Source organism: Heterocephalus glaber, unplaced genomic scaffold, assembly GCF_053883595.1.
Source record: "Heterocephalus glaber isolate CG9 unplaced genomic scaffold, H.glaber_assembly_v1.0 deba00001553, whole genome shotgun sequence".
Classification (NCBI taxonomy): domain Eukaryota; kingdom Metazoa; phylum Chordata; class Mammalia; order Rodentia; family Bathyergidae; genus Heterocephalus; species Heterocephalus glaber.
In genome coordinates, this window is record NW_028258344.1 from 2,740,547 (window position 1) to 2,761,656 (window position 21,110).

The 21,110-nt window shown below is 37.7% G+C and overlaps 2 protein-coding genes across 9 annotated transcripts in view; one reads left to right on the top strand and one right to left on the bottom strand.

Moving 5' to 3' along the window:
* The window catches only part of Cyp7a1 (cytochrome P450 family 7 subfamily A member 1), a 51,116-nt gene extending 35,011 nt beyond the window's left edge, over positions 1-16,105 (bottom strand). For 2 of the 8 annotated variants that reach the window (XM_087190347.1, XM_021256095.2), the window contains exon 1: positions 15,955-16,105. The gene's annotated coding sequence lies outside the window, so the exon portion shown is untranslated. Of the gene's footprint in view, positions 1-15,925 lie in introns of all 8 variants that reach the window. The other 6 variants (XM_087190345.1, XM_004842151.4, XM_087190346.1 and 3 more) reach the window with 4 other exon arrangements.
* Positions 16,106-20,767: 4,662 nt separating this feature from the next.
* Sdcbp (syndecan binding protein) overlaps positions 20,768-21,110 on the top strand; it is a 34,887-nt gene continuing 34,544 nt past the window's right edge. The window contains exon 1 of the mRNA XM_004842149.4: positions 20,768-20,889. The gene's annotated coding sequence lies outside the window, so the exon portion shown is untranslated. The remainder of the gene's footprint in view (positions 20,890-21,110) is intronic.

The following is a 21,110-nucleotide window of genomic DNA, read 5'->3' on the forward strand; positions in this document are numbered from 1 at the left end:
AGAGTGTTCCACCCCACAAAATCAGAATACACATTCTTTTCAGCTGCACACGGCTCATTCTCCAAAACAGATCACATGCTAGCTCATAGGACGTGTCTAAGTAAATGTAAAAGAATTGAAGTTATCCCCTGTATATTATCAGGCCATAGTGCAATAAAATTGGAGGTCAATAACATAAGCAACCACAAAACTCCCACAAACACATGGAAATTGAATAACACTCTCCTGAACAACCAATGAGTCACAGAGGAAATTAAAGAAGAAATTAGACACTTTCTACAAGTAAATGATAATGCCAGTAAAACATGCAGGAATTTATGGGACACAATGAAAGCCATTCTACATGGGAAATTCATAGCAGTGAATGCCCATATTAGGACAACAGAGAGAACTCAGTTACATAACCTAATGCAGAACCTCAAGTTCCTAAAAAAAGAAGACCATAACAAACTCAAAGCTCATACAAGAAAGAAAATTATGAAGATCCAAGCAGAAATCAATGCAATGGAGACTAAGAGAATGATACAAAAAAACTAATGAATCAAAGAGTTGGTTTTTTGAAAGAATAAATAAAATCGATAAACCTTTAGCCAACCTTATCAAAAAAAGGAAAGAAAAGGCTCAAATCCATGCAATTAAGAACAAAAAAGGAGAAGTCACAACAGAGCCTGAAGAAATCCATAGGATCATCAATACCTGCTTTGAGAATGTGTCTCAAATAAAATGGAAAACAGATAAAATGGACAGATTCCTAGATACATATGAATTACAAAAGTTCAATGAAGAAGATATAGAAATTCTAAACACCAAATACAATGAGTGAAATTGAAAATGTAATAAAAAATTTACCAACAAAGAAAAGCCCAGGTCCTGATGGCTTCACTGCTGAATTCTACAAGACATTTAAAGAAGAACTATCAGGCCGGGGATTTAGCTCAGTGGTTCTGGCGCCTGCCTCTCAAGTGCAAGGTCCTGAGTTCGATCCCTGGTACAAAAAAAAAAAAAAAAAAAAAAAAAAAGATATAATTAAAAATAAAATAAAATAAAAATAAAAATAAAAAATAAAGAAGAACTATCACCATTACTCTTTAAACTCATCAAGGAAATTGAAAGGGAAGCAAGGCTTCCAAATTCAATCCTGGAAGCAAGTGTTACTTTGATCCCAAAACCAGGGAAAGACCCCACCCAAAAAGAGAACTACAGACCAATCTCCCTAATGAACATAGATGCAAAAATCCTCAACAAGATACTGGCAAACAGAATGCAGAATATTATCAAGAAGATCATACAGCCTGACCAAGTTAGATTTATCCCAGGGATGCAAGGATGGTTCAACATCGGTAACTCCATAAATGTAATACACTATATTAACAGAGTCAAGGACAAAAACCATATGATCATCTCAATAGATGCAGAAAAGGCATTTGACAAAATCCAACACCCATTCATGATAAAAACCCTACAGAAAATTGGAATAGAAGGTCTTTATCTCAACCTGATTAAGGCTATCTGTGAAAAACCAACAGCCAACATCATACTAAATGGTCAAAACCTGAAAACTTTCATGCTAAAATCAGGAACAAGACAAGGATGCCCACTATCATCACTCCTGTTCAATATTTTTCTGGGAACATTATAAGGAATAAAGATAGGAAAGGAAGAAGTGAAACTGTCATTATTTGCTGATGATATGATACTTTACATAGAAGACTCAACTCACTCAAAAGTCTTCTAGACCTAATTGACAGATTCAGCTGAGTAGCTGGATACAAGGTCAACAATCAAAAAACAATAGCCTTCTTATATGCAAATAGCAGACTCATTGAGAGAGAAATTCAGGAAATAATTCCTTTTTCCAATAGCATCTAAAAAAAATGAAATATCTAGTAATCAACCTAACAAAGGAACCAAAAGACCTCTACACTGAAAACTACAGCATTCTGAAAAAGGAGATAGAAGAGGATATAAGAAAACGAAAAGATATCCCTTGTTTCTGGGTAGGAAGAACAGTTATAGTGAAAATGGCCATACTTCCAAAACTACTATATAGATTTAATGCAATGCCAATTGATATTCCAACAATATACTTCACAGAACTAGAGAAAACAATCCAAAAATTCATTTGGAATCAGAAGAAACCTAGAATAGCAAAAGCAATTCTAGGCCTCAGAGACATGGCAGGGGGTATCACAATCCCCAACTGAAAACTATACTACAAAGCTACTGTGATAAAAACAGCATGGTACTGGCAAAGAAACAGACCCGAGGATCAGTGGAATAGATTAGAAGATACAGAAACAACTCCAGACATACTCAGCCACCTCATCTTTGACAAAGGAGCCAACCACCCTTATTGGAGGAAAGATAGCCTATTTAATAAATGATGTTGGAAAAAACAGATTTCAACCTGGCAAAGATTAAAACTAGGTGCATACCTATCATTATGCACTAAACTAAGATTGAAGTGGATTAAAGATCTAACTATTAAGACAGAAACACTAAACTTGCTGGAAGATAAGTTAGGTAGAAGATATGTTAGGAAAAGACTTTATGAACAAATCCTCAGTAGCACGGGAGCTAGCACAAAGAATCAACAACTGGGATTTCATCTTATTAAAAAGCTTCTGCACTGCAAGAGAAACCACCAGCAGAGCTAAGAGACAACCTACAATGTGCGAAAAAAATTTTAGCAGAGGTACCTCAAACAAAGGTCTACTGTTGAGAATATATAAGGAATTCAAAAAAAATCAGGCCCCCAAAATTCAAAGACCCAATTTGAAAATGGGCATCCGAAATGAACAGACATTTCTCAGAAAAACAAGTAAAAGCAGCAAATAAATATATGAAAAAATGTTCAACATCACTGGTCATTCAAGAGATGCAAATGAAAACAACACTGAGATTTCACCTCACACCAGAAAGAGCGGCTGCTATCAAGAAATCAACCAATAACAAATGCTGGCGGGGATGTGAAGAGAAAGGAACCCTTCTCCATTGTTGGTGGGAGTGCAGACTGGTGTAACCACTGTGGAAATCAGTATGGAGATACCTCAAAGAACTAGGACTAGAGGTCCCATTTGACCCAGCTATTCCCCTGCTGGGGATCTTCCCCAAAGAATTAAAAGAATCATACCACAGTGATATATGTGCACCCATGTTTATAGTGGCACAGTTTGTAATAGCTAAAGCTTGGAAACAGCCCAAGTGCCCATCAACTGGAAACTGGATAAAGAAGATGTGGGTTTTTTTATAAAATGCAGTACTACTCAGCCATAAAGAATGAGAAACTAGAGACATTTATAGCTAAATGGATGCACATTGAGGTGATACTCTTAAGTGAAATAAATAGGACACACATGTGCAAATACCAAGTAGTTTCTCTAGTGTGAGAAACTGAAAGTGTAAATAAGGATAAAATGATTAAAATGAATAATTGATAATTTGAAATAGGAAAAGGTCCAAAGGTGTAGTGGTGATGGGAGGGGAAGAGGAAAGGGAAGAAGGGAAAGGAAAAACTATGAGAAAAGAAAAAAAAACGGAAAAGAAATCTATGTAAATAGGGAAGAGTGGAGGGGGTGAAGGGCACACAGTTAACGGGGAAAAAAATAAGAACCAAGATACATCATGTACAGGTACAAGCACCCAATGATAAATGTAAACATATTGTGTACCTAAAATGTGCCAATAAAAGGGTTAGAGTACAGGTTTTCGAAGTAGGTATTGATGGTGCTCTGGATTTCTGCTGGATCTGTTGTGATTTCACCTTTTTCATTCTTAATTGCATGGATTTGGGCCTTTTCTTTCCTTTTTTTGATAAGGTTTGTTAAGGGTTTATTGATTTTATGTATTCTTTCGAGAAACCAACTCTTTGATTCGTTGATTTTTTGTATTGTTCTCTTAGTCTCCATTGCATTGTTTTCTGCTCTGATCTTTATAATTTCCTCCCTTGTATGAGCTTTGGGTTTGTCTTGCTCTTCTTTTTCTTGGAGCTGAAGGTTCAGCATTAGGTTGTTTATTTGAGCTCACTCTGTTTTCTAATATAGGCATTCATTGCTATGAATTTTCCACGTAGAACTGCATTCATTGTGTCCCATAGATTCCTGTATGTTTTACTGGCATTATCATTTACTTGTAGAAACTGTCTAATTTCTTCTTTAATTTCCTCTGTGACCCATTGGTTGTTCAGGAGAGTGTTATTCTATTTCCATGTGTTTGTGAGTTTTTGTGGTTTCCTAAGGTCTCAGATCTTTACATATCATGGGATTCTAATATCCGACTCTAGAAGTAATGCTTATTTATGGTATCTAATTAAAATTGTCCTGCTTTTATCAAGTCTGCTTTCTATGTCACATGCACATTTAGCATATGAGGACTACTTTTCATTTTGTCTGAAGATGCCTCACTTTGCCATCAGTTGTACTTAGTCTACAATCTCTACTGATTTGAGTATGGGTACTATTTTGGTTAAACTCACTCAGATAACAATGGCTAATTATTGATGACTCCAATACACTGCTTTGTGAGCCAATTACAGCTGCAGCAATGCCCAAAGATCTCCATTATGTTGTTGTTGTTGTTGTTATTGTTGTTGTTGTTATACTGGGAATTGAATCCAGGGCATTCTCATTGACCTACTTGCCCAGATTTTTTGTTTGTTTGATTTTATTTTGTTTTGTTCTATTTTGTTTCTTTTGTGAGACAAGTTCTTGCTAATTTGCCAGCACTGGGCTGAAACTTGTGATGCTCCTGTCTCAGCTCCCCAGAATTGCTGGGACTGCAGGCCTACACTGGCCCAACAAAGTCTATTGTTTTAACTACATCTTCTCATTCCTGTTTTGCATATTTCTTTAATCCGCAGAATTTTTACTGATTATTTGGCTGTAAAGAAATGTCTTTATATGGTCTTTCTATTGTATAGCACAAATACAAAGTTGAAAATTAATTAGGACTATCATTTGAATACTATCAGCAATATTTAGTGAATATGTTTCCTTGCTGGTAGAAATATTTAATTTGTTCTTGCATATTGCTGAATGTTTCCTGGTGTATTTTCTCACTCTATCCACAAAGCAGCCATCTAGACATTGTTTTAAAGTCTAATGGGCAGACACAAATTATCATCATCTGTTTCAATATGCTGCTTACTCTTTTTTAAAAATGAGTTGATTGCCTCTGTAATGAGGTTTACTTTTATGTAGCTCAGCCTGTTCCCACAGATAACTTCCAAACACAGCACTGTCATTATTCATTGTTATTCATTTAGTCACTCATTGGTTTAGTTTTGGTCCTGAGAATTGAAGTCAGAGCCTTGTGCATGCTAAGCATATATTCTACCACTGAGTTATTTCCCAAGGTACTAATCCTCAGAATTTGAAAATATGCTCATTTATATGGCAAAAGGGACTTAAGAGATGTGATTAATTTAAAGATCAGGATATGGGTGATTCCTCTGGATCATCAAGTTTGGCTTAATGTAATGTCAAAGCTTTTTGTAAAAGAGAGGCAAAACAGTCAGAAAAGCATGTATGGTCACAAAATCAGAGTTTGGAGTGTTGTACTTTGAAGATGAGTAATTTCTAATTCTAGAAATTTTCTAGAACTGGAAAAAGCAAAGAAATTAATTCTTCCATAGTCTCCAGAAGGAACACAGCTCTGCCCAATACTTTAATTTTAGTCCATAAACTTCATTTCAGATTTCTGACTTCCAGAACTATAGAATGATAGATTTATGTTATCTTGAGACACTAAATTTGGGGCAATTTACTATGACAGCAATAGGAAGCTAATGTAGGTGGCATTTTTCTCCAGCAATAGTGATGCTTTGGATGCAGGTTACCTATTCCTCATGTCATCTTCACTGAAGCACATTCTCAACCAAACCCGCCAAAGCTCTTCAAATGAACTTCCATTGCCTCCCTCCCTGAAAGTATCAAAAGAATGGGCAGGTCCTCTGCTAGACACTCCACAAGTGAGAAGCCATGGTGGTTTTCACTTCACTGGAACAACGCTGTGGATTCTTATTAACTGTTGGAATGGCAGAATGCCTCAGATTTTCAGTCAGAACTGAATAAGGATGAAATATTGTCCAAGAAGGTTGGAGGAGGGAGGAAGAAGCAAATGAAGGAAGAGCTGCCACACCCTCACAATACTATCTCTGGTTACTGGCTCCAAAGAATAGGCCTATTGCTAAGTTCTCTGCTCCAGCTACTCTCAGAGTCCCTTGTATGTGGCTCTTAGGAAAAGAAATCTCCCAGGATTCTATCTTCATATTTCTAGAATCCAATTTTTACTTCTAGAAGCAAGCTGTTCTTTGAGGTATGCAAGTACTTCCAAAGCAAATGTTGACTTCTGGCAGTTAGGTCAGGTTTGGTGCCAGGACCCAACTTCTTAGGACTAAAATACTCCATCCTTCACTTCATTTCTCTCTGATTCAACATCAGAGGCAGCTCTGTCTCCAGCTCTATAGGTACTCTATTTGCCACACTCACCCTACTGATTCGGGACATTTTTGATAACTTCAAATCATAACAAATGAGGATCAGAACATAAGTTCCACTCCTTGAAGTCTCCTAGATCTTTTAATTAATTGTTTCTTGGTCTTTTGACATAAAAAAAATCTGCTTCGGTGTGACTTTTCTCTGTCCCTGGCTATAACTAGGAAGCAGATAGCAATTAATTAAACACATTTTAAGTTTTGGTGATGCCCTCTTTGAGTGAGGTACTCTGCTATGATTGAATTCTTACTCTGTGACTTCCTGTGAATTCTTATGGCAATATTTGCATATCACATCATAGTGTATCCTTAATGGGAAAAGACAAATTCTACATATCTGAATTTTCTATCACTTAACACATTTCTGGTATATTACAAACACTCAGTTCATATTAAGTATTGAGGACAGAGAATGCTAATTGCCTCACAGTATATGCTCTCCCTTGTTCCTTAATAATAAAAACCTGAGAAATGTTCTTGGCTAAAAAATGATGTTTCTCAGAACCTTTTGCAGCTATATATGTCCAATGAGATGTAATCTAAGTGTTCTGAAACTTCTGGGGAGGCTTCATAAAAGGAGGAAGCTAATGTCCTTTGGTCCCTCCACCTCTGCTCTTTCCTGTTCTCTGGAATGTGGGTGTGGTCGATGGAGCAGAGCAGGAGTCTGTGTTATGAGAAATAATTTTACTTCTAGAATTCATTTATGTGGGAAAAATAGTCTACCTTCTTTACACCATTTTACTTTAGGTTTCTGTTTGCTACTAAATAAAATCCCATTGTAACCAAACATGTTTTTCCCTTGCCTGTAGAGAAAAAAAAAATTTTTAATATAGAAAGAGGACAAGAGAATTTAGGAAACTTTTGTTTTCTTAAAGGCAGTACAGAATGGTGCTAGGATTCTAGGAAGGGTGCTGTCTCTAAAGTTTTTCAGAGAACATGTGGCCGGGTGCCTGTTCTGCTACCACATGTGTTTCAGTAATCTGGATTAGCACATACAAAATTGGGAAATGGGGAAACGGTCTCAGGGAGCAATAGTGTCAGGCGTGTGTGATTTTCTCAGTATGCGATTGCCATGAAATCTGGGGCAAACTTTCTCTACAATTAAAAATCAAATCTTAGCAAGAGACAAACATTTTCTTAAAAATTCCTACAGTGAAACTTCCTTTAGTGAAAGAAAAGGCTGAGTTGGTGGTTTCAGGAACTGCTCTCTCTTTCTGGGACATTAAGCTGTCTGGTGAAGGTTGAAGATGGGTAAGGACGCTGCCAAAAGCAAGAGAAGAAAGGCAGGGAAGGAAGGAGAAAGAGAGAAAAAGAGAAAGGAGGGAGGGAGGGAAGGAGGGAAAAGGGCAGCAAGAAAAGAAAAGAAAAATCTCTTTGCTTAAAAAAATATAGTGAAGTCCCCGAGTCAGATCTGTAATTTTGGTGAACTTGGTCTCTCCAAAGCAAACCCTCATACATCCCAAAAGAGAACATGTAAAGCCCTGTTCAGGAGCCGCTCACAGGGCGGGCTGCTGGGGGAGAGGGCCTGAGCCAGTACTTTCTTAAACAGATGGATTTTGTTTTGGGCCTTCTATTATAAACACGGAGCACTGTGGTCCATCCTAACCCTATTTATGCCGTATACCCTAATATTTACAGCACGTCCTTTCATGAAATGCAGTTTTATGTGAATGTAAATGAGAGTCTTTAAAGCAATGGTTCTATAAGAAAGCAAAAGTAAGCCGAGAGTGGCAGCGCACACTTGCGATCTCAGCACTCAGGAGGATCGCCGTGAGTGTGAGGCCAGCCTGCACTACACAGCGAGACCCTGCCTCAGAAAACAAAAACAAAAACAAAAGCAAACAAACCAAGAAAAGAAAGCAAAAGTAGCTTCAAAGCAAACTACAACTGATAAAATACTCCCTTCCCCACATCTTAAAATCAAGTCTTCAGTCAAGATTGGCTTTCAACCTATTTCATCCCATTATTTTATTGTATTTAGCATCTAGAATTAAATCTTGGAAAATGCTAAGCCTTAAACTTTTTACTGTTCATACTTCCTTTCTCAGGAAGCTACTGGAGTATAAGCCCTTCCCAAATTACAGAGTGAATGACAGGCTGCAGGAATCTAGGACTCATCACAGGACAGCCTAGTTCAGGATAATGGGGAGCTGAGTCCCAGGAAAATATCTGAGTGGTCAAACAAAATGCAAACTTCTGGAACTGTGCTCAAACTGGGTCCTGGTATGAGAGGGACCCACAATTGATAGACTATGGTGGTTCCTCCTTAGCAGCAGGATTATGTCCTAGGAGCCCAGTGGATGTCTGAAACCATGGTTAATACTGAACTCCATATATACTATGTTTTTTCCTATACATGCATACCAATGATAAAGTTAATTTATAAATTAGGCAGAGTAAGATTAATAATAATAATTAATGAAATAAAACAATAATAACAATATACTTTAGTGAAAGATATGGAAATGTTCTCTCTCTCAAAATATCTTATTGTACTATGCTCGTCCTTCTTGTGATAATGTGAGATGATACAAGGCCTAAGTGTTGAGATGAAGTGAGGCGAATGGTAAAGTCATCGCAACGTAGCATGAGATTATTATGGAAGGGTTACTTGAACACAAGCACCGCAGTACCCAGACAGTGGATCTGATGATGAGATAGCTACTGAGTGACTAGCAGGGAGATAGCATATACAGCATGGATATCCTAGAAAAAAGGATGATTCATGTCTTGGGAGGGATGGCATGGGATAGTACAGAGGGTGTGAGATTCCATCTCATACTCAGAATAGCAATTTAAAACACTGTTTCTGGAAGTTTCCATGAATATTTTTGGACTGCAGTTGACCACAAGTAACTGAAACTGTAGGAAGCCAGGGAAAAGAGGGAACTACTGTATCTTATAGTTTTGAGCATATGGAAAGGTAAAATCTAAAGTTGTTTTGCAGATGTACTGAATATGTTAAAAAGAATTATATATGAAAATTTGAAGAGCCTGGGGTAAGTTGATTTGTGAATTAAGACATACAACAGTACTTGCATCCTCCACTATGTAGAATGAGCCATAAGTCCTACGTTGGTTCTTAAGATTTCAATAATAAAAATGAATGTCACAGGACCGGGGATTTAGCTCAGTGGCACCACACCTGCCTTGCAAGTGCAAGGTCCTGAGTTCGATCCCCGGTACCAAAAAAAAAAAAAAGAATGTCACACTTGGGAGGCTGAGGCAGGAGAATCACTGCAAGTTCGAGGCTAGCCTAGGCTACATACATAGTGAGTTCAAGGCCAGTCTGAATTACATAGGAAGACCCTGTCTCAAAAAAGAAAAAAGAATGTCATCCTGTTACTTCTTGCAGTCCCAGTAACAGCTGTATACCCTTAATAGGAGATTTATTTATACTATACTAAACATGTGCAATGTTATTGTGCTTTTGTGCCAGTAACCTGGCTCAACGGGACAATTTATCTCTCAACAGTATTATCAGAACCCCATTTCTACATCTCCCTCACAGGCATAAAACACAGTAACAACCTGTGATTGACTATGCTGTTCATCCTTCATATCCTTTGGCTTTAAAAGCTGACAGACTTCTTTCTCCCAGACCTTACTCTTGAAAGTTTCCCTGACTCATTTTCTACACCTCTTACACAGATGTTAGGTTTACTGGAATGTAGGCCTCCTACATCCTAATGCAAGGTTAGAATCTTCATAGGATCAATTATTGAAAAGAATTTAATACTTAGAGAAAACTAAAATTCTTCCAATAAATGCAGGATGACATAGGGAAATCTCTTCTCTTTACGGCCTCAGTTTATTGACTGTAATTACACTGGCAATTTTCTTATCTAGCTGTCTTGAGTTAACTCATTGTGTAATCATTTTGAAGATATTTTCAGTGACAAGGAGGATTTCCAATTTAAGTTAAAAATTTAACACAGTGCTATGAATGCAAATAATGTGACTAAGGTGATTATCAGCTGAGGGGACACCTTTGGAGCATAGCTAAAGGTCACACAAGAGATGGCACAAAAAAGAGTCTTAACTTACTTCCCATAATCACAGGAACCTTAAGTTCTGAACTGGTAAACTCTGAAAAGTAATGTGATGCCTAGAAACAAAATACAAGAATTCTAGGATCAGATCTCTTCAGTTCCTCAGGCAATGTGCTTGGAGCAAAGACCACTTAAATACAGTGAGCCTCAGTGCTCCGAAAATCCCACTAAATGAAGGAACGATTAATACTCAAGAAACAACAGAAAATGGGGCTGGGGATTTAGCTCAGTGGTTTTGCGGCCTGGTGTGCAAGCACAAGGACCTGAGTTCGATCCCTGGTACAAAAAAAAAAAAGAAACAACAGAAAATAAAAAACAAAGACCACTTCTGATCATACATAATATTATATGGTAAAGATCATAGTAAGAGCTGAAGGGTAAGTGAGAGCCAAAGGTGGAATTGATGCAGTTGCTCAGTTAATCACAAACAAGAAACTAAATGAATGAAACAATAGATATTTTTCTATATCAGTGTGGGTGAGAAATTATCCATTCTCCTAGCTGTGTAATTACATCAAATATGGTTAATTCTGAACATTTGGAACACATTTGCCTGTGTGTACCTTGGAACTGAGCAGTCAGCATATACCTTTTAAGAGTTCCCATATTCACCACCTGAGGCAAATCCCAAAGTGAATTCCACAGTTAAAAGCAAAAGCAAGAACAAGTTTTAACACACTGAAAGAGTACTGCCCTGTGTAGTAAAGAAAGACCGGCCAGTAAATGAGGGCACCCAGGGCATCTCCAATGTCAGTGTGGTCCAACCCCTGCAAAGTGTGGATACATTCACAGACAGTAATGATTTTACTCCCTTAACAGAACTCAGATGCTCCTAAATAGTCCAAATATTATTAATATTTAAACTAAATATAGGTGGTCACAAAAGATTGTAGCTACTGTTCCTATAAATATTGTTTTTATCTCTGATGTAGAAAGAGCTATATTCTTTTTACCAACATGTGTTTCAAACTATTGTAGTACATTATTGATCACCTCTTTCTATTTTCTGTTATAGAAATCTTGTATCAAATGGGCTAATGTATTTTTAAATTTCTTTCTACTCAAGTATTACCCAAGAAGGTAGCAAAGAATGCCTTGAAACAAATGGCACCATCAACAACTGGAACGCCTTTAAAAATGAAAGTCACAGGTTCAGTGGCACCATGCCTGTCTTGAGAGTGTAAGGCCCTGAGTTTGATCCCTGGTACCAAAAAAAGGGAAAGTCACTTTAACTTTCCCTTAAAATTAAAAAAATAAAAATATATTTATATTGTGGAGGGGAAGCTTTTCTAAAATAATCTTAGCACTCAGGAGGCTAAGGCAGGAGGATCAGCGTGAGTTCCAAGCTACCCTTGGCTGTATAAGGAATTCAAGGTCAGCATGAACTATACAGTGAGACTCTGTCTCAGATTTTTAAAAAATACAAATTATGTTTAACCTATTGTTATATCAACCCACAATCATTTTAACACTTATAACATGTATAGGTCATGACTATGATAGAATATTCAGTATAGATGATCTTTTCACTATAGCAAAATAATCTATAATGGAATTTTTTTTTGGTACCAGGGATCAAACTTGGGGTGGCAACACTGAGCTAAATGCCTGGCCCTATAACGGAAGTTTTAAAATAACCTTGCACCAGGTGCAGTGGCACACACCTGTAATCCTAGCTACTCATGAGACTGGGGCAGGAGAATCACAAGTTCAAGCCCAGTGTGGGCAAATTAGGAAGACCTTGTCTCAAAATTAAAAATTAAAAGGACTAGGGATGTACCTCAGTGATAGAGTTCACTGAGTTCCTTCTCTAGTACCAGAAAAAAAATTAAAACATAAAATTAACCTTACAACATCACTACTGGGAAAATGTTTAATTTTATAATAGAGACTATTATAACTTACACAGGAATATTGTCTATTGAATATAAACCTAAAAAATATTAACCAAGGAATCATTATTTGCCTTTCACAAGTGCCTATGTTTTACACAATGACTTATTTAGGTATTCTTTTTACATAGGAAGCACTCTTATGCATTTATAAAGTATTGAATAGACATATGATTTGCAGACTTGCTTTCAAAAACACATTTGTTTTCAAGGGAGACTCCCTAAAATCTGTATAAATTTGTTCCAAGATAGTCAGCTGAGGACTGTTTTAAGTTAATTTCACTGTTTAACAAAACACTATCTGTAGTCTTGCTGATATTACAAAAAAACTCTCAGGAAGAAATGTGTTCCGGAACAAAGGCTGATATTATAAGGAGTTTAGGGCAGTCTGAGTTTGTCATGTGGCTGAGATTTTGAAAAAGAAGAGGAAGTTACATAATTCAACAAAGCAAGTGACTTTTTTGAGCTTTATGAAGAAATCTGTACAAAGAGCAACAATATTAATTTTGATAATACTAATTTTGATAGTGCTATTATATTATTATTTCAGGAAACTAAACAGTGAGATTCTCAGTTCTGAAAATAGAATAAAAATTTATAGTAATCGTTTCCATATGCAGTATTCCTATTCATAAGCACCATCATAAACCAGAAAGAGACCTAAGAGGAATAGTTTGGAATAAGGAGCACTGTATTTCAGGCATAGCATGGAATGGAAAAGTGATTTTCATGTGCAGTAGTATCTTTGGCTAATCATACACTACCATGCTAATTGTTAGAATATACTTATATTTGTGTGTGACTACTGAAAATTCTGAAGAAAGAAATATGTTCTGGAAAATAAAGGACTGTAGCTAACCTGTGATCATGGTTTGGGCCTTCAAAAATGAATCATGTAAACTGGGCATGGTGACGCACACCTGTAATCCCGGCACTCAAAAGGCTGAGGCAAGAAGATTGCTGTGAGTTCAAGGCCAGCCTGGGCTACACAGTGAGTTCAAGGCCAGTCTGAATTGCATAGTGAGACCCTGTCTCAAAAAAAGAAGTCATACAGAGAGATACTACATTTATTTTTTGGTCAATTTGCCTTTCTCTTTTTTAAAAACTGTTTTGCATTCTAAGTTCTCATAATTAATCTTTCTACTTTTTACCACAAAAAGAAATCCCTGAGTGTACTGAAACATACAAAGGGTGATCAGAAATATAGTGAATGTTTAAAAATTTTTTTAAATATTACAGTAAAAAGCACACTGCTATTAATCTTTCTCAAAATACTCTCCCTTGTTTTGGACACACTTATCCCATCCTCCCTGCCATTTTTTGAAGCAGTTCTGAAAGTCCTCTTTAATTAATGTATTTACAAAGTATGATGAAAATAGAGTGAATGCTGCCAACCGCCATCTAATGGAAAGGCAGGCTTATAAAACTATTACAGTGTGTCCTCACCTACCTTATTTACCAGGTCCAGCATCCTGCAATTCTGGTTCTTCCCCAAAGTCAAAATGACCATGAAAGGTAAATGTTTTGAATGGACTAAAGCCATCAAGGTAGCTGTAACAGCACAACTAAGATGTTCATGAAATAGAACTTACAAAATTGCTTCAGGAAGTGGCAAAAATGATGAGATGTGCTCAAGTCTAGCCTGGAGCAATGTAGTGAGATTCATATTTCTCTCTCTCTCTCTCTCTCTCTCTCTCTCTCTCTCTCCCTTTTTCTCTCCTTTGCCCTCTCCTTCACCCTCTTCTCCTCTCCCTCTCTCTTCATATAGTTACAGTTTCAGGCATTAGAATATAGACATCTTTGAAACGGTCATCATTCAGCCTGTCATAACTGGTAACTCACATGCCACTTCAAATTTAATAATTCTGAAAATAATCTTCTAATCTTCTCACATGTTGTATTTGTACATCTTAGTGTAACTTACCTCAGCAATGTGCCAATAGTCACTTCTTTGCTCATATCAGAAATCTGGTACTCATTTTAGATATGTTCTATAATAAATTCATATCTACCAACCAACAAGACTTCCTGAATTTTTATTTTGATATTGTTTAAATTTCTTTCTTTCTTTTTTTTTTGGTACCAGGGATTGAACTCAGGTTCTTATGCTTGCGCAGCAGGCAGCAAAACCACTGAGCTAAATCCCCAGCCTTCTTGTTTAAATTTATTTCCACCATCTCCTCTAATTCTCACATCAGGACTACTCCATACATTTTTTAGAATGTCTACCCACATTTTCTGTTCCTATGACAAAATACCTGAGGCTAAATATGTTATAAAGTAAAGAGCTTTATTTAGCTCGTATTTGGAGGATGGTCCCATCTGTTCACACTCTGATAGGACCTCCCTTGGCTGGATTACAACAAGGCATAGAAATGGAAAGGAACTGGGTGGGGGGCATGCACCTGTAGACTCTGTTACTCAGAAGAGAAAACTGAAGTAGGAGGGTGGCTGGAGCCTAGAAGCTAGCGCTCTCTCTCTCTCTCTCTCTCTCTCTCTCTCTCTCTCTCTCTCTCTCCTTAATACCAGCAACTTGGGGATCATCACATGAATCTTTGGAGAACAAAACACATCTAAACCATAGCAAAGACATTTTCACATTCAATCTATCTTCTAAGAAATAGAATAAACATTTCAAACGCAAATCTGATCATGTAATCTTTTTCAGTAGTTTCTCCTACTTCTCCAGTAGGAGAAGCATTAAGTGTCTTAAGAATTCCTTCTCTGCCACTGGTGTTCTGGCCCGAATAGCCTCTCGGCTCCTGGCATGCATTCACATTCAACTCAACTCTCTTGCTTTTGCATTTGCTATTTTCTTTGCCTAGAATATTATCTTTCCTTTCATTTTTGGGCTAATTACTACTCTTCAGTTTAAAGGTCATATCTTTAAGGAAGCATCCTTTGAATTTCTAGACTACATTTGGTTCTTCATAATATTTTTTCATCGTCTCCTGAGCTTTTTCCTCAAATACCCATCACAATGTTATTTGTCTAATTATTTTTAATTTTTATATTACCTTTATTTTTAGAACAGTTTTAGTTTTAGGTTTACAGAAAAATTCACCTAAAACTAGAGTTCCTTTATATGCCCTCTATCCCACATATTGTTTATTCTATTATAAACATATATTAATGTGGTATGTTTGTTATAATTGATGAACCAATATTGATGTTAGTAACCAAAGCCCTTTCTTTACTTCAGAGTCCACTCTTTGTGTTGTACTGTGTTCAGTTCTGTCAAAAAACAAGTGTTCTAGAATTCAGTTTAATTATGACACTAACTACATACATGTCACATAATAAAGGACAAGATCTTTGTAAACGTTAGTGTTCTCTAGAAGAGCAGAACCAGTAGAATATGAATATATGCATTTTTCAGGAAAAAATATATACCCTACTACTAATATATATATATATATATGTCCTACCAATAGAATAAACATATATTCTACTAATAGAATATATATATGATTCTTGGGTTGACTTACAGGATAAGATGTACATTAGCCCACAATACCTTCTTCACACTGAAGAGCCAGAGGGTCCAGAAGCAGCTCAGTCTGCTTTGAAAGGCTGAAGAAACTGGACTATGATGTCCACAGGTGATGGCAGCTGCAAAAGACAAATCCACTCAAGCAGGATCAAGGTTTTAAGCACAGACTGACTTCCTCCTTCTCCACTTCATTCCATCCAGGCTGCAAACTATTGGATGGTGCCACCCACAGTAAGGGCATGTCTTCTCCCTCAGCTTTCTGGCCCATGTGCCAGTCATCTCTGGAAACACCCTCACAGACAGCAGTGTGCTTTACTAATCTCCTAGGTGTCTCTTAATCCATTCAAATTGACAATCAAGATTATCCATCATTGTCATCAAGAAATTGTCCTTACTTGCAGCTGCAAGGGGGTCCTCATGCTGCTGTCCAACTTGGCTACAAATTTGAAGGTTCTCACCTTCACACACAAAAAATTGTGGCTGCAGACAAATTTGAAGGGAGCCTGCCATGAAAGCCTTCTTAGAGATAAACAACAGCTTGAGATTATACTGTAATCAGCACCACCTGGTTTAGTGATGTCCATCGGACAAATGGGTGGATGGCCAAAACACCCTGATCCATACTCCCATCCCTTTCCAGGAATGCCTTAGTTCTTTCTATGTTAAAAGTTATAGACAAGTTGAAGTTAGTTGGTGCTCACCATATACCCTTGCTACATGCCTTGCTTCCCTATTGCACCAATATTAGTTAAGTATTATGCTTGTAATCCTATAGATTGATTGTAGTTTGACCCATAGTTACCCAGGTTGTGATTTTGCTGTATAAAATGCCCTTGACAAAAAGCCTGAGTAGCCACCCACTTGGAACCCCTCCTGGAAATCCAAGAACTATCCTTCTTATTATTATTTCCAATAAAACTCTCCTTTCTCCTTTTGTTTGTGACTTCGTTCCTTGATGTTGTGAGACTACCGACTTGGTGCATATGGTAACATACGGATGCACCACAGTTTCTTTCTCTGTTCACCTACTGAAGGGCATCTTGATTATTTCCTATTTTTGGTAATTATGAATAAAGCAGCTGTAAATATTCATCTTCAATTTTTGTTTCGACACAACCAACACATTTGAACAAGATTAATAATTAGTATGACAAGATTGTGTTTATCTTTGTAAGAAACTTCCAAATTGTCTTCCAAAGTGGCTGTACTATTCAGCATTCCCACCAGCAACAAATGAGAGTTCTTATTGCTCCACCCTAGTTGACATTTGGTGTTGTCAATGTTTTGGATTTTAGCTATTCTAGTAGGTGTGTAGTGTAATATCTCATTTTAATTTGCAATTCCCTAATATTATATGATAATGAACTTCTTTTCATATATATATACTTATTTGCCATCTATCTTTTCTTTGGTGAGAAGTCCGTTCACATCTTTTGCCCAGTTTTTAATTGTCTTGTTTCTAATTGTTGAGGGTTAAGCATTACATGTATATTTTGAATACAGATTGCTTATTCAATTTTTTTGCAAATATTTTCTCTTGGTCTGTAGCTTATATTCCCTTGACATTGTCTTTTACAGAGCAAACACTTTTCATTCTAACAAAATCCAACTTGTCAGTTTTTCTTCCATGGGCTGCTTTTGTTGTTGCATCTAAAAACTTTTGGCTAAACCCAAGATCACCTAGATTTTCCTCTATTATCTTCTAAATGTTTATAGTTTTGCATTTTAAACTTAGACCTATGATCCATTTCAAGGCAAATTTTATAAAAGATTTAAATTCTACATCTAGATTCATTTTCTACACATGGTAGTCCTGTTGTTCCAGCACACTTTTTAAGAAGGCTTTTTTTTCTTCACTTTTATGGTAGTGGGAGTTGAGCACAGGAATTTATGCATGCTAAGCACATATTCTACCACTGAGCTATATTCCCAGGTGAGGCTCCCCCCCACCCCATCCAGTGCCTTTTCTCCTTTATCAAAGGTCTGTTAAATGTACTTTTGGGTCTATTTCTGGGTTTTGTTTTATTTTCCATTGATATACAATATTTGTCTTTTATTTCACCAAAAACAGTCTCTCTTGATTATCATAGTTTTTGTTTTGTTTTGCAGTCATGGGGATTGAACTGAGGGCCCTCACACCGAACAATAGCTCCATTTTGTTATTCTTGGTGTTTCGTCTCTTTCTTTCTTTTCTTTCCTTCCTTCCTTTCTTTCCTTTCTTTCTCTTTCTTTTCTTTCTCTCTTTCTCTCTTGCCTTCTTTCCTCCTTCCTTTTTTTTGAGATTAGATCTTGCTAAATTGTTAAATTATTCAGGCTGGGCTTGAATTTGTGATCCATCTGCCTCAGCCTCCTGGGGTGCTGAGATTACAGGCATTCGCCAACATGTCTGGCTTGATTACCATAGTTTTATAGTAAGTTCTGAAGTCATATATTGCCATAGAATGTTTGTGTCCCTTTCCCCAAAGTTGAAGCCTATTACACGGTATGATGGTATTTGGAGATGGGATCTTTGGGAAATAATTGTGGAACCTTCATAATGGGATTAAAGCGCCTGTAAGAATAGCCAGGTGCAGGCTGGGGATTTAGCTTAGTGGCATTGTGCCTGCCTTTCGGAGCAAGGTCCTGAGTTTGATCCCCAGTACCAAAAAGAAAAAAAAAAAAGAATAGCCAGGTGACCTGGGCTTGCTTGGGCACACCTATAGTCCAGCACTGGGGAGGCTGAGGCAGGATAATCACTGTGAGTTTGAGGGAACCCTGGGCTACATATTTTAAGGCCAGCCTGAGCAACAGAGCAAGACCTTGTCTCGAAAAACAAACAAGGAAAACACCCAGAAGGAGAAAGCATTCTCTCTCTGCCCTTCACTATTCCTCTACCCACATGAGGAATCAATGGCAAAATGCCCATTACAAACCAGGAAGTGGCCCTCAGCAGACCCCAAATCTTCGGGCAAGATCTTGAAATTTCTAGCTTTCAGATCTTGAGAGGTAAATTTCTGTTAAACCACCTGGTCCTCGGTAATGTATTATAGAAGCCAAACTAAAGCCATTACTGTCAGACCTCATACCTTCTCTTTAGTACAGTATTGCCTTGGCTCTTGGTTTTTTCATAAAACTTTAGAATTAGTTTGTTAATATCCACAAAATAACTTGCTGGGATTTTGATTGAGATTGTGTTAAATCTATAGATAAAGCAGGGAAGAGCTGACATCTTAATATTGAGTTCTTCTACCCATGAACGTGGAATAGCTTTCAGTTATGTAAATCTTAGATTTTTTTCAGAAGTTTGTTTTCCTCACATAGATATTATACACATTTTATTAGATTTGTAGCTAAGTCTTTTATTTTATTTGATTTGTAGCTATCTTTTCATTTTATTTATAAGCAATATTGTGTTTTTAATTTCAAATTCCAGTTGTTCATTTCTGATACATAAGAAAACAACTTTTATACATTAAACTTGTATCTTGCAACCTTGCTATAATTGCTTATTAGATTTATTTTTTGGTCAGTTCTTGAGGATTTCCTATATACACAATCGTATGAGTGCAAAAAATTTTATTTTTTTTCTTTTCTTTCCTGTAATTACTTTTAAATGCCTATTTTGCCAGGTAAGCCATAAGCTCTCTTAGGGCAGTTTTCATCTTGTCTTGATTTTTATGTTCAGATTTTTACTAGTTTTACAAGATTAAGTTTTCTTAGTTTTACTAAGATTGTGGCGCGAAGTAATTTTGCTAAAAATAAATGACCTTGTATGTTAATGCTGTTTTGTGAAGGACTCTATGGCATTCCCTGATAACTATGAATGCTTTCAGGTAATATTCCTTTTTTAAAAATAAGTTTATCAAACACACACACATACAAAAAATTAAAACCACTCAAAGAAGAACAATGCAAGGGGGAAAAAACTACAATAATATTCAAATACAGTAGAATTCAACCAAAACAAAATTGAAAAACACTTAAACATTTTTCCATATAACTTAAAAAAGCATCTCAAGTACCAACAAGACACCAGAGGATGTGATTTGTTTCAGAAAGGTCCCCAAAACCAACATTGAAAAAATAATGATCTGGAAAAAAACCCTCCAGTTGGTTAGCAGACTCCACATAAGGCAAACTTCTCCCTAATTTAAATTGCGACACAGTCATATGACACGCGATGGAAACACAATCCGAGAACATTCCATTTTTTAATGGGATGCTGTATCTTTCCTCACAGGTTGATGTAAAGACCAAATAGGACTATGTACATTAAATTCTTACAAGTGTCTAACACATAATTCTTAAGAAAATCTTTATGATTTTCTGTTTGAATATGGCTATTATCCTTATGCTATACCACACTATAGCCCTCTACAGCCAATGGATATTAGCTCAGGCGAACAAAGAGTAATAAGAGACAAGGAAAAATATTCTAAGAGAAAAATGGGTAGGAGCTGAGAAGGGGTGGCGCGATACATATTTCTGAGCTCGCGGTGGAAGAGGTAAAGCAAGAGGTCAGCGAGTCCTAGGAAGGAAATCTTCAGAGAAGAGTGGGTTCTTCCGACCTCTTTGTGTCAAAAGTGACAGGAACTAAGAAACCAAAAGCGGAAATACAACAATGTGCCATCTACACGGGAGTCCTTGGACACGAACTTCCCGGAAGCAGAAAAGGTGTTGAGCTTCATCGTGAGGCAGCCGTGACCCGACAGCCCCGCGGAGCGGGCAGCTGGACACTGCCCTAACCGGGGAGCAGCTCGGCCAACAGCCGCCGGCCCCACCCGCGCCGCCCGTTACCATGGGGACTAATCAGCTGACCCCGCATCTGCGCCTGCGCGGGCGGAAGGCGGGGGCGGTGCCGTGACGCGCCTGGCGGGCGGGCCTCGGAGGCGCCGCTGTCGTTCCCGCGGCTCTCGGAAGTCGGTGCCGGGAACTGGAGGAGGCGGTGGCGCCGGCGTTGTGTGGGACCCTGTGGTGTAGGTGAGCCGCCCTGAAGGGAAGGAGGGACGCCCTTTAGGCGTCCCGGGCGCGGGCTCTGTGACGAGGTGTGAGGACCCGGGGCCTCAGGCGCTTAACGGAGAGCGTTCCGGTGCTACAAGCGGTGTTCGGGGCAGTGACGTTCCCTCGTCTGGGGTTCCGCACCCCTCTCTGCGCCCGGCCGGACCCGGGAGAAAAGTTTCGGGAGCGGCGCCCGCTGCGCA